Source organism: Ochotona curzoniae, unplaced genomic scaffold (assembly GCF_017591425.1).
Source record: "Ochotona curzoniae isolate NIBS_2020 unplaced genomic scaffold, NIBS_Ocur_1.0 contig_4895, whole genome shotgun sequence".
Lineage (NCBI taxonomy): Eukaryota > Metazoa > Chordata > Mammalia > Lagomorpha > Ochotonidae > Ochotona > Ochotona curzoniae.
In genome coordinates this window covers 706,837-718,733 of record NW_024466413.1, presented here as the reverse complement: position 1 = coordinate 718,733, position 11,897 = coordinate 706,837, and the positions used below count along the sequence as shown (strand labels likewise).

General features: G+C 40.5%; 1 long non-coding RNA gene across 1 annotated transcript; it reads right to left on the bottom strand.

The window, feature by feature from the left end:
• Nucleotides 1-3,019: 3,019 nt before the first annotated feature.
• LOC121161855 lies at nt 3,020-9,947 on the bottom strand. The gene is made up of 3 exons (XR_005884732.1): nt 9,935-9,947; nt 9,275-9,278; nt 3,020-3,108 (listed from the first exon to the last, which is right to left on the bottom strand). It is a non-coding gene; the product is annotated as an uncharacterized LOC121161855 (long non-coding RNA).
• Between the last annotated feature and the right edge of the window lie 1,950 nt (nt 9,948-11,897).

Genomic DNA, 11,897 nt, shown 5'->3' with positions numbered 1-11,897 from the left:
AGCCTTGCTGTCATCATTTTCTATTGTCTGGACTGTCACACTAGCAGTATTCTCTACCAGGCAATCTCTCACATATGCATAAGGTAATATACACACATAGTTCTTCAAATTCTAAGATTTAGCAATTTTTAATGTTTTACCGTATTTACTTCATAGATACCATGAAGAAAATAGACATTTATACCATTTTTCTTGAAAGCATGTTAATAACATATTAATGTGGGATTTGTAACAACGATCAAGGAAAGGAAAAGCATATTGAGTAGATGGCCTAGCAACCTTTTCTCCCAGCCATCTTGTTGTAGATGTCAGGGTTGCATTCTGTTTTATGGCTGAGTAACAGTCGATCATGTACACTCACCACATTTTGCTTATCAGCTGACAGACCTCCAGGCTGATTCCATATCTTTGCCATTGTGAATTGAATTGTTATAAACAGGTATCTCTTCCATATGTTGATTTTACTTCCTTTGGATATATTCCCAGATATGGGCTAGTTGGATCCTATGGTAGGCATTATTTTTAGTTTTCTGAAGAATTTCCATCATGTTTTCCATCATGGATCTACCAGTTTGCATTCCCAACGACAGAGTCTCAGCATAGCCTGTTCTCTCACTAGCATCTGAGACTTTCTGTTTTTGGATAATAGCCATTGCAGCTGGGATGAGGACACCTCATTGTCATTTCCTGATGGCTGGTGATCCTCATTGGTTTTTCTCCTCATGTGTCTACTGGCCATTTGCATTTCTTCCTGTGGACGATGCCCTACTCATATCCTTTGCTCATTTCTTAACTGGACTTTGTTTTGTTGCTGAACTTCTTGAGTCCCTTATACGTTCTATATATTCATCCACCAAAGTCACAGTTTCCAAATGTTTTCTCTCATCCTTTCAGTTGTCTCTTTACTTTGTTGATTATTTCATTGGGTGAGCATGGCTTAATGCAAACCCATTGTTTATTTTGCTTTCATTGTCTGTGCTTACAGTCTGGTCCCAAAAGTCTTTTGTTAGGCCAGCATCTCACAGTGTTTCCCCTGTGTTTTGCTCTAGAAGTTGGATAGTTTAAGGTCTTAAGTCTAGATCCTTGATCCATTTTGAGTTGATTCATGTGTAAGGTGTAAGGTAGGGGTCTCATTTCAAACTTCTGCATGTGAACATACAATTTTCCCTGCACTATTTATTGAGGAGACAGTCCTTTCTGTAGGAAATGTTTTCAGCATGTCTGTGAAAGACTGGTTGGTTGTAAGTGCACGGATTTATTTTGCACATTTCTATTCTCTTCCATTGGTATACATGGCTATTTTTATGCCAGGATCATGCTGTTTGGTTAGAATATATCGGTGATGTGCCTTGAAATCTGGTTTTGTAATGCCTCCAACCTTATTTTTATTGTTTTGAATTGATTCAGCTATTTAAAGCCTTTTGTGTTTCCGTATCAATTTTAGGATTGCTTTTTTAGTTCTGTGAAGAACGTTATTGGAAATATATATATATATATATATACACACACACACACACATAATTTTAAATAACCATGGACCAAAGAAAAGACTACAAGAATAGAACTCTTTTGAACTAAAACTGAAGCAGTACCTAGGGAGAAATGTAACCTCAAATGCATGTACTTAAAAGGGAGAAAAGATAAAAAATGTTACTGGTCTCATTTTTCTCAAGACACTATTAAAAGATATGCCCAGTGTAAAGGACGCACACTCGTGGGAAGTGACGAGGCCATTGAAGGTGTTGTTCTCAGAAGGATGAAAGCAGTTCTTGCAGGGTTTTTGTCAGTTCTGGTCTCGGCCTTCTCTTGCTCTTGCATGCCTTTGCACCACAATGTCTTTGCTGTGTTGTGATGCAGACAGGGCACCTTGCCAGACCCAGAGCCATGCTCTTGAATATCCCAAAGTGACAGATTTGTCCTCAGATTTCATATGCTTGTATCTCAAACCCCAGTGCGGTGATGTTAAAGCCAACTGGTTAGAGCCATCATGAATGGGATTGATATCCTTATGGAAGAGGCCCCCGAGAATTGCTACATCTCTTTCTACCAAGTGAGGGTACAAAGACAAGTCAGCTTGAAAATTGGAAACAGTCTCTCAACTGGATGTTGGACCCCCTCAGCCCCAGTAAATTTTGTATTGTTTATAAGATTTTTAAATAATAATAATAATAAAGGAAGCAGAAAAGAGTAAATAATGAGTCAAGATAAAGTAGAAAAATATAAAACAGAAAATCATCAAATCAAAATCTCATTCTTTTAAAATATTAATAAAATTGATTATGTTCTAAGCCTAGCTGTCAAAAAAGAATAAAAGAATGAATATGGATTATAATAATAAGGACCAACAAGATAACAATAACTCCAGATCCTTGGATATCACTGTGGGAGAATAAATTGTAAAACTACTTGGAAGAATGATTTGGCCAAATGTATGACATCTAGGGAGAAATAGTAGTGCAGCACGTTCAGTCCACTTGCAGTGCAAGCATCCGATATTGAAGGACCTATGATACAAATCCCACCTATGATACATCTGAGTCAGCTTTCTGCTCACATGCCTGAGAAGGTGCAGGCAATGACCCAAGAGCTTGGATGGGGTTCCTAGCTCCTGGCTTCACTCTGGCCTAGCCCTGGCTACTATAGCTACTTGGGGGATTGAACTGGTAGGTGAAAGATTCTCTCTTCTCTCTCTGCTTTTCAAAAAAATGAAAAAAAAAATCATTTTTTGATATTTTTTATTTTGAATTTTGAATTATGTGGTACATTTTTGTATAGGCTGGATTCCTCCCCAAACTCCCAGCCCCATCAGATTTTTCCCATTTTATTACAATGGTGTAGTCCTTCATAAGGAATCATAATTCTATCAGTCTCTTATTTAAGCGTACCCGACATTGTTGGTACAGACAATGTCAGACAGTCCAGCATCCCATTGTCCATACACATCCAACAGTTTCATTGGGAATCCATCTTTTGTCTGGATGCAGGGATGCATGTTCTATTGTACCCCAACGTCTATATATGATAAACCCCAGTACTCCATCACTATACATTACCATAAGTGAAAAACCATGAAACAAGGTCAACAACCGGTATAAGTTAGAACAGCCACTTCATCAACAACATCAACAATAAATTATAGCACATTGAAAAAATAATGCACCACTGAGTAACCAAGACGTGAGTGACAAAAAGGAAACACAGAAGTCTCTTGGGAAGAATGATGCCATCATATAATTCATGAGCACATGATGAATTTGACTAAAGCGATTATTTAGAAGGAACCAAACTGAAATAAAAACATCAAAACACATGGGATACAGCCAAAAAAGCAAGCAAACAATCAAAAAACAATATGGATTAACTATTGGAGTTACACTTTCCATGTTGGCTTCCTTATACAAGAGAGAAGATATGGGATTTGTTCTTTTATGATTGACTCATTTCACTGAGCATAATGGTTTCTAGTTGGGACCACCTGGTTATAAATAGAATAATTTCATTCTTCTTAATAGCTGAATAATATTCCATAGAGTAGATGTACCACAGTTTCTTTAGCCGCTCTTCCTTGGACACACATCTGGTTTGTTTCCATGTCTTTGCTATTGTAGATTGTGCTGCTGTAAATATAGGGTTACAGATTCCCTTCTCACATGCAGATTTCACCCCCTTTGGGTATATTCCTAGGAGCGGAATAGCTGGGTCATATGGCAGGTTTATTTGCAATTTTCCAAGAACTCTCCATTTTCACAGTGGTTGTACTGGCCTACACTCCCACCAGCAGTGAAGGAGGGTGCCTTTCTCCCCACATCCACGCCAGCAGGTATTATTGGAGTTCTGAATGTAGGCCAGTCGCACTGGAGTTAGGTGGTACCTCAATGTGGTTTTCATTTGTATCTCTCTTATGGCTAGCGAGCCTGAGCACCTTTTCATATGTCTGTTAGCCATTTGAATCTGTTCTTCTGAGAAATGTCTTTTCATTTCTTTTGCACGTTTTGTTACAGGGTTTTTGTTTTTGTTTTTCTTTTTTGTTTGTTTGTTTGTTTTTCTTTTTTTGGCTGTCGCTGGGTTTCTGAAGCTCTTTGTAGATTCTGGATGTTAGTCCCCTATCACTTGTGTAGTGTGAAATTTTCTCCCATTCTGTTGGTTGCTGCTTCACTTTGTTTCCTTTGCTGTGCAGCTTTTAGTTTGATGTAGTCCCATTTGTTCATTTTGGCTTGGACTGCCTTTGCTTTTGGCGTCTTTTCTAAGTCTTTCTCCATTCCCATTTCTGGGACAGTGCTCCCTATGTTTTCCTTCAATGGTTTGGTGGTTTCTCGGTGTAGATTTAGGTCCTTGATCCATTTAGAGCTAAGTTTCATACAATGTGATATGTGTGGATCTTGCTTCTTAGTTTTGCATGCTGCTATCCAGTTGTTCCCACAGCATTTGTTGAATAGACCAGGATTTTTGCCTGGGTTGCTTTCAGTTTTGTCAAAAATTAGTTGACTATACGTGTGTGGGCTCCCTTCTGGTGTTTCTGTTCCATTCCACTGATCCTCTGTGTGTACCAGTACCAGACTGTTTTGATAACCACTGCTCTGTAGTATGTCTTGAGGTCTGGAATTGTGATTCCTCCAGTTTGATTTCTATTTTTCAGGATACTTTAGCTTTTTGTGGTCTTTCGTCATTCCAGATGAACTTTTGTATCATCTTTTCTGAGAAGAATGTTGTTGGGATTTTGATTGGGATTGCATTGAATCTGTATATTGTTTTGGTAATATGGTCATTTTGACAATGTTGATCCTGCTAATCCAGGAACATGGTAAGGTTCTCCATTTTTGAAGGTCTTCTTCTGTTTCCTTTTAAAATGATTTATAGTTTTTATCATAGAAGTCTTTCACATATTTAGTTAGCTTAATTCCTAGGTATTTAAGTTTCCTCTCCTCTATTTTTATGGAGACTGTACATACAATTTCTTTCTCAGCCTTGGAATTATTTGTTACACTAGTGCCATTGATTTGTGTTCATTAATTTTGTATCCTGCTACTCTGCCAAAGTCTCTTATGAGTGCCGGTAGTCCCTTGACTGAGTCTTTGGGTTCTCCTATGTAGAGAATCATGTCATCTGCAAATAGCGATAATTTCAATTCCTCATTTCCAATTTGTATTCCTTTAGTTGCTTTTTCTTGCCCAATAGCTCTGGCAAGGACTTCCAAAACTATATTGAAGAGTAGCGGTGAGAGTGAACATCCCTCTTTGGTTCCAGATTTTAGTGGGAAGGCTTCCAATCTTTCCCCATTTAGTATGATGCTGGCATTGGGTTTTTCATAAATTGCTTTGATTATATTTTAGAATGTTCCTTCTATGCCTATCTCGTTTAGGGTTTTTAGCATGAAGTGGTGTTGGATTTTATCAAATCCCTTCTCTGCATTTATTGAGCGGATCATATGGTTTTTATTTTTCAATTTGTTGATATGATGTATCACATTTATTGTTTTGCGGATGTTGAACCATCCCTGCATGCCTGGGATGATTCCTACCTGGTCCGGGTGATTGATCTGCCTGATGTGTTGTTGGATCCTATTTGCTAGAATTTTATTGAGGATCTTTGCATCTATGTTCATCAAGGATATCGGTCTGTAGTTCTCTTTTTCTGTTGTTTCTCTATCTGGCTTTGGTATTAAAGTGATGTTAGCTTCATAGAAAGAGTTTGGAAGGATTGCCTCTTTTTCTATTGGTTGAAAAAGCTTGTGTAAGATAGGGATAAATTCCTCTTGAAACGTTTGGTAGAATTCAGCTGTGAAGCCATCTGGTCCGGGACTTTTCTTGGTTGGGAGGGCTTTAATTATTGACTCAATCTCAGTGCATGTTATTGGGCTGTTTAGATTGTTAAATTGCTTCTGGATTCAATTGTGGTGGATTGTATGTGTCCAAAAATCTATCCATCTCTTCTAGGTCTTCTAATTTGTTCACATATAGTTTCTTGTAATAGTTCCTGATGATTCTTTGTATTTCTGAGGTATCTGTTGTTATATCTCCTTTCTCGTCTCTGATACTATTGATGTGTATTTTCTCTCTCCTTTTTTTGATTAGTCGAGCTAGTGGGGAGTCTATTTTGTTGATTTTCTCAAAGAACCAGCTCTTTGATTGATTGATCTTGTATATAGTTCTCTTGGTCTCTTTTTGGTTTATTTCCTCCCTTATTTTGATGATTTCTTTTTTCCTACTAATCTTGGGATTCCTTTGTTGTGTTTCTAGTTCTTTCAGTTGTAAGGTTAGCTAATTTACTTGGTGCTTTTCTAGTTTCTTGACATAAGCACTAATTGAAATGAACTTTCCTCTTACCACCGCCTTGATTGTGTCCTATAAGTTTTGATAAGTTGTGTTGATGCCTTCATCTGTTTCAAGCAATTTTTAAATTTTCCCTTTGATTTCCTCTCTAACCCATTGCTCATTTAGTAACATATTATTCAGTCTCCATGTGTTTGCAAGTTTTCCTTGGTGTTTCGATTTCTTGGTCTCTAGCTTCACTCCTTGATGGTCTGAGAAGATGCATGGTATGATTTCAACTTTTTAAAATTTGCTGAGGCTTGTTTTCTGACCTATAACATGAGTGGTTTTGGAGAAAGTTCCATGTACTGATGAAAAAAAAGTGTATTCTCTGTCTGAAGGATGAAAGGTTTTGATAGATGTCAACTAAGTCCATTTGCTCTAGAGTTTGGGTGAGTTCTGTTGTTTCTTTGCTGTTTCCGGTTTTTTGTGTTGGCAACGCCCACATCACTGTGTACTCCAAGCTGAGCAGAAGGATTAGGGTTACAAAGAAGACAACACACAGTGTGTCATTCTTGTAAAGAGAATGCCATTTATTTGAACTTCCACCTGCATTTTTATACTCTGCTTAGTTCCTCCCAGTATTTTTCCAATGCTCAAGCAACTCCTAAGATCTCCTGGGGGCATCTTGATAAATTGGAAACAGGGAAGCAGGAACTTGCGGTCAAATCAGGGGCTAAATGTATCAGGCCAAGATTGCGCATCCTGTTACCCCTTGAGAAACAAGCTAAACTGTGGAGTTAACCCTTGGGAGACCAGGCTCTGCATTTTTGATCTGTCCATTTGTGTTAATGGGGTAATAAAGTCTCCCACTATGATTGTATTGGAGTCTATTTGTCCCTTTAAACCTGTTAATATTTGTTTCACATAGCTAGATGCTTTGGCGTTTGGCGCGTAAACATTTATTATGCTGGTCTCTTCTTGCTGAAGGCATCCTTTGGTCATTATGTGGTATCCTTCTTTATCTCTTTTGATGCTCTTTACATCAAAGTCCATGTCATCTGAAACAAGATTGGCTACACCTGCTCGTCTTTCCTTACCATTTGCTTGGAATATCTTTTCCCATCCTTTCACTTTCAATTTTCTATGATCTTTATTGGTGAGATGTGTCTCCTGTAAGCAGCAGATAGCTGGGTTTTGCTTTTTGATCCAGTCCTCTAATCTATGGTGTTTGACTGATGAGTTTAAGCCCTTTACATTCAGCATTATTATGGATAAGGGGCAGTTCGGTCCTGTCATTTTGACGGTGTGTTGTTCTATGATTGAGTCTTCTGTTAGCCTTTTAGTGAGATATTCTCCACATTTGCCTTTGTTTTTGGTGGTTGCTATTTCTTTTTTCTTTCATGGGAACATCCTTGATTTCCCATGAAACACATTTGTAGGGCAGCTTTAGATGAGACAAAATCTTGAAATTTTTCTTATTGTGGAAGAATTTTATTTCATTTTCAAAGACAAAGGAGAGCTTTGCAGGGTAAATTATTCTAGGCTGAAAATTTTTCTCTTTCAGAATCTGGAATGTCACTCCATTGTCTTCTGGCCTATAGTGTTTCCTCTGAAAGGTCAGCTGTGAGTTTGATTGGGATTCCTCTATATGTCACTTGATTTTTGTTTCCACGTGCACATTTAAACATTTTTTTCCTTTTGTTCAACTGAAGAGAGCTTGATTATAATGTGTTGTGATGATGTTCATTTTTTGGTCAACTTTGTTGGGAGTTGTGTAGCCCTTCTGTAAATTATTTTCCAATTCCTTGCTCAGATTAGGGTAGTTTTCCTTTATTATTTCATTGAATACATCTCTAATCCCAACTTCTCTTTCTGCACCTTCTGGAACTCCCGTAACTGTTATGTTGGACCTTTTAATCATATCTTTTAATTCTTGAATGCTTTTTTTAGCTTGACCTAGCTTTGCTTCCAACTTTTTGCTTGTTTCTTCATGGTGACAGGAAATATCTTCTAATTCTGAAATTTTTTCTTCTGCCTAATTCATTCGATTGTTGAGAGTCTCCATTGTATTTTTAATTTGCTCTACTGTGTTCTTAATTTCTGATAATATCAGCCTTAATTTGATTTATTACTATTTCTTCTTTGAACTCTTGTTTGTGCTTCTCATTGTTGATCAACAGCTTTATAACAAGTTTTCTGAGTTATTTCTCCACCATTTTCTCAGTGTCTTCCTCAGTTAACTCTGAGAGTGGGCGAAGCTTTTGCTCTTTTGTTGGAGAGTCTTCAAAACATTCATGATGTCTTTGTCTTTTCTTTTACCTTTTCTAGTTGCAAATCTGGTTGGTGAAATAATCTCTATGGTGTATTACCTACAGGTCTACAAGGTGGCTTTTTTATGTTCAATCAGTGCTTTGGATTTGGAAAACACAGCTTTCCTGATTTTTTTTTTTTTTTTTTTTTGCAGGTGGCACTGATTTTGTAGGCAGCACTGAGCTTGTCGCCCCCTGCTGGCCGATAAGTCTGAGTACCTCCTGGGGTTATTTTGGGTGGAGTTGGTGGTGTGCCTTGTAGGGGCTGGTTTTTTTCCTGCAGAGCCTGTGCAGTGCTCTAAGATGGTGGTGATTTTGTTCCCAGCGTAGTTCTTGGGCAGCTCAGCTATCCTCCCCTCAGTGTAACAGTGTCTGGTCCTGTGACACTGATACCTGAGAGCTGCTGAATTAGCGCATGCACAGTTTACTGCTCCTCCTCTTGCAGTTCATCAGTGTTTGGAACACTTGCCACAGTGTCCAAAATGACACCCATAGGGGCACCAACAAAGATCAGGGGGCTACTGGCCTTCCGCTCCAGGGACCACACAGACCCTACAGGCTGCAAGGCTGGCGCTGTGGGCTCAGCTCAGTGCAATTAGCTAGCAACACACCCACTCTGGACCTTCGCTTGGGGTCCACACTTGCTGCCCTGCTACCTGAGATGGGGCCAGTCAGAGAATTGTGGCTGCTGGCTTTCAGCTCCAGGGACCACACCAACCTTTTAGGGAGCGAAGCTGATGCTGCCCTCCCCTCTTGGATCAGTTCCATGTGAACCGCTAGAAAGGAGCCTCTGTGCCACTCCATCAACTCCGCGTTCCGCCTCTCCACACAAGATGGTTCCCTGTGTCTCCTACTCTTCCTCCGCCTGTGGCTGCTCCCAGTCACTCAGCTTGATTGTCAGGTCCCAGACTGCACCCGCCTCCCGGGCTCCCCATGCGAACCCAGGCTCCCACCTGGCGGTCACAAGAGCTGTGTGGAGGCCACTGCTGGATGCCTGGCTGGCGCTGGAAATGGATCGCTGGAGTCTGGATTGCCAGAACCTGGATCACCGGGGTCTGAGTTGCTGCTCGCCGACTGCTGGGGGTTCTTCGGTGCACTGCAACACTGCTGCCCCGTTGCCGCAGCTTCCCTGTGTCCAGGGGAGTTCCAGGTACCCCTGCTTACTGCCTGAACCCGATTTCTTCCCTGTAATCTACTTATTTTACTTCGCCCTTTCTAAAGATTCTCCATCTTATCAAATGTGTCTGTACCCTATGCCACCATCTTGCCTCTCCTCCAAAAAAAATCTTTTAAACGTGTGATATCTGCAGGTCCTCTAAAGAGCCAAGAATGTTCTTTGTACTGCCTTGTTTCCTTATGATCATGTCTTCTTACAAACCCAGATATTTATCTTGGACAGTGTTTCTCAACCGTGGCCAAACATTAAGGGCAAGTCAGAAAGTCAACACACATCAGCTCCGCTCTCAGGCAATCCAGTTCCGTTAATGTGGCTTTTAAGGCTTGGTTTGTTTTCATTTGATGCTAAAGTTGCCAGACAGTGGTGATACGTCTCCAAGTGTCAGAGCCACTCATATAAATCCTTGGCCACCATGTGGAATTATAGGATCTTCATGATTAATACATTTTAGACAAGATTTACTCGCTTATTTAAAAGGCACAGAGAATCTTCTATCTCCCAGTTAAATGCTCAAGCAGATGCAACAGCCAGGGCTAGCCAAGACTGAAGCCAGGAGCTGGGAAATGTCCATCAGAAGAATAATTAATAATACATTTGAAGGCACCGAACATTGAAATACTGGGCAATGCTTTTTTTTTTTAAAAATGAGTGAACTATGCCTACATGTGTTAACATGGATGAGACATGAAAAGAAGACAAGTACAGGTGATGCCGATTTGATAGTTTGAGAAGGTGTGAAATCCCACGTATTTATCTAAAGTGGGTGGAGCCCAGCAAGTCAGAACTCAGAATTTCCCAGTCAAGACCCTCCCCACTAAGTATGACTTTGGCAATTTTAGAATCTCTGTGTCTCTCACTTACTGTCATATCTTGGCATTGCTGTGGTAACTGAGTGGGCAGTACCCTGAATGCAGTACTGGAGATGTGGAACTGTCTGTGGTAACTATTGATATAAAACAGGCTCCAACTGTGTCAGTAATACTTTATTTCCTAAAATTCCTCTATAAGCCAGTAAGGTAAAAAGTTCAAATTCAGTACAAATTTAGTACATCTAGGTGGAGTCCCTACCTTCTCTTTGATATGGCTTTCTGTTCATTCCTGCACGTCTAACACATTTTGCAAGAAAAAGGCTAAGGGATCAGATCTACAAGTTAAGTCCTCTGCACCCACGCGCTGCCTAAGCTCAGTCACCGAGGCTCGGAAATCCACATCAGGATGGTTCCTAAACTCCCAAAGTCATCTGGCACCAACTACATCAACTCTGATTTATCAAACATGGTGCAATCAATCGAGCTTGAAGGATGGAAGCGCATATTTCCCAACCAAAGCCAGTTCCAAAACAACTTCGTGCTTTGTTCACTGGTTCTCCCTTGTGTTGGGTTTTATTTTTGCTCTGTCCACCCTGCCTGTGAGGACTGACAGCAAGAAAGTCTGATGGCAGAAATCATTCCTGCAGCTTCCCGCCTCCCATGGGATAAAATGCAAGACCACATAATGAGGGTACCTCGAAGGGCGCATAGGAGAAAGGAATTAAAAAGAAAATCCATGCATACTTGTTCATAGTGTGAGCCTTCCATGGCTTTTTTGAAGACTCCTCAAATGCAATGGATTTTAAAAAAATTCTGGCACCAAATAAACTTATATTTCAATTCCATTTCCCACGAACTTGTGAAGTGTAAGAACTGGCCTCCAAATACATTTCTACCCCCTCCCTTTGCCCCCAGTTCTGGTTTTGACAGACTGGGTTCTCGATTTTTCCTTTCAGATGCGCCCAGCTTGCTGATGGGCCACTGTGTGGAAGGGGAACGTTTTGTACTCTGACTTAACAGGGGGTGACAGGACTGCGTTTGTCCCTGTGGGAGAACAGAGAACATCCTTTTCACAGCCCATCATTGACCTTGGCAGTGATGTTGGCCTGTGTTCCCATGAGCAGCCTCTTCCTGGGTCTCGTGCCTTGGGGGGCATCCTTGGCATGGCACAGGGAGCAGTGGTGAGACGTGGAAATGGCCCTTGCAGACCTTGGCTGTGGCAGTGCTGTCTGAGAAGTGTATGCAGCAAGTGGCCTATGGCTCACAGCCGGTGAGGTTCTGCATGCCTCGGGCCAGGAAACCAGGGCTGTGCCCACCAGGCTGAGGATCAGGATGAGAGATGCCAGTCATT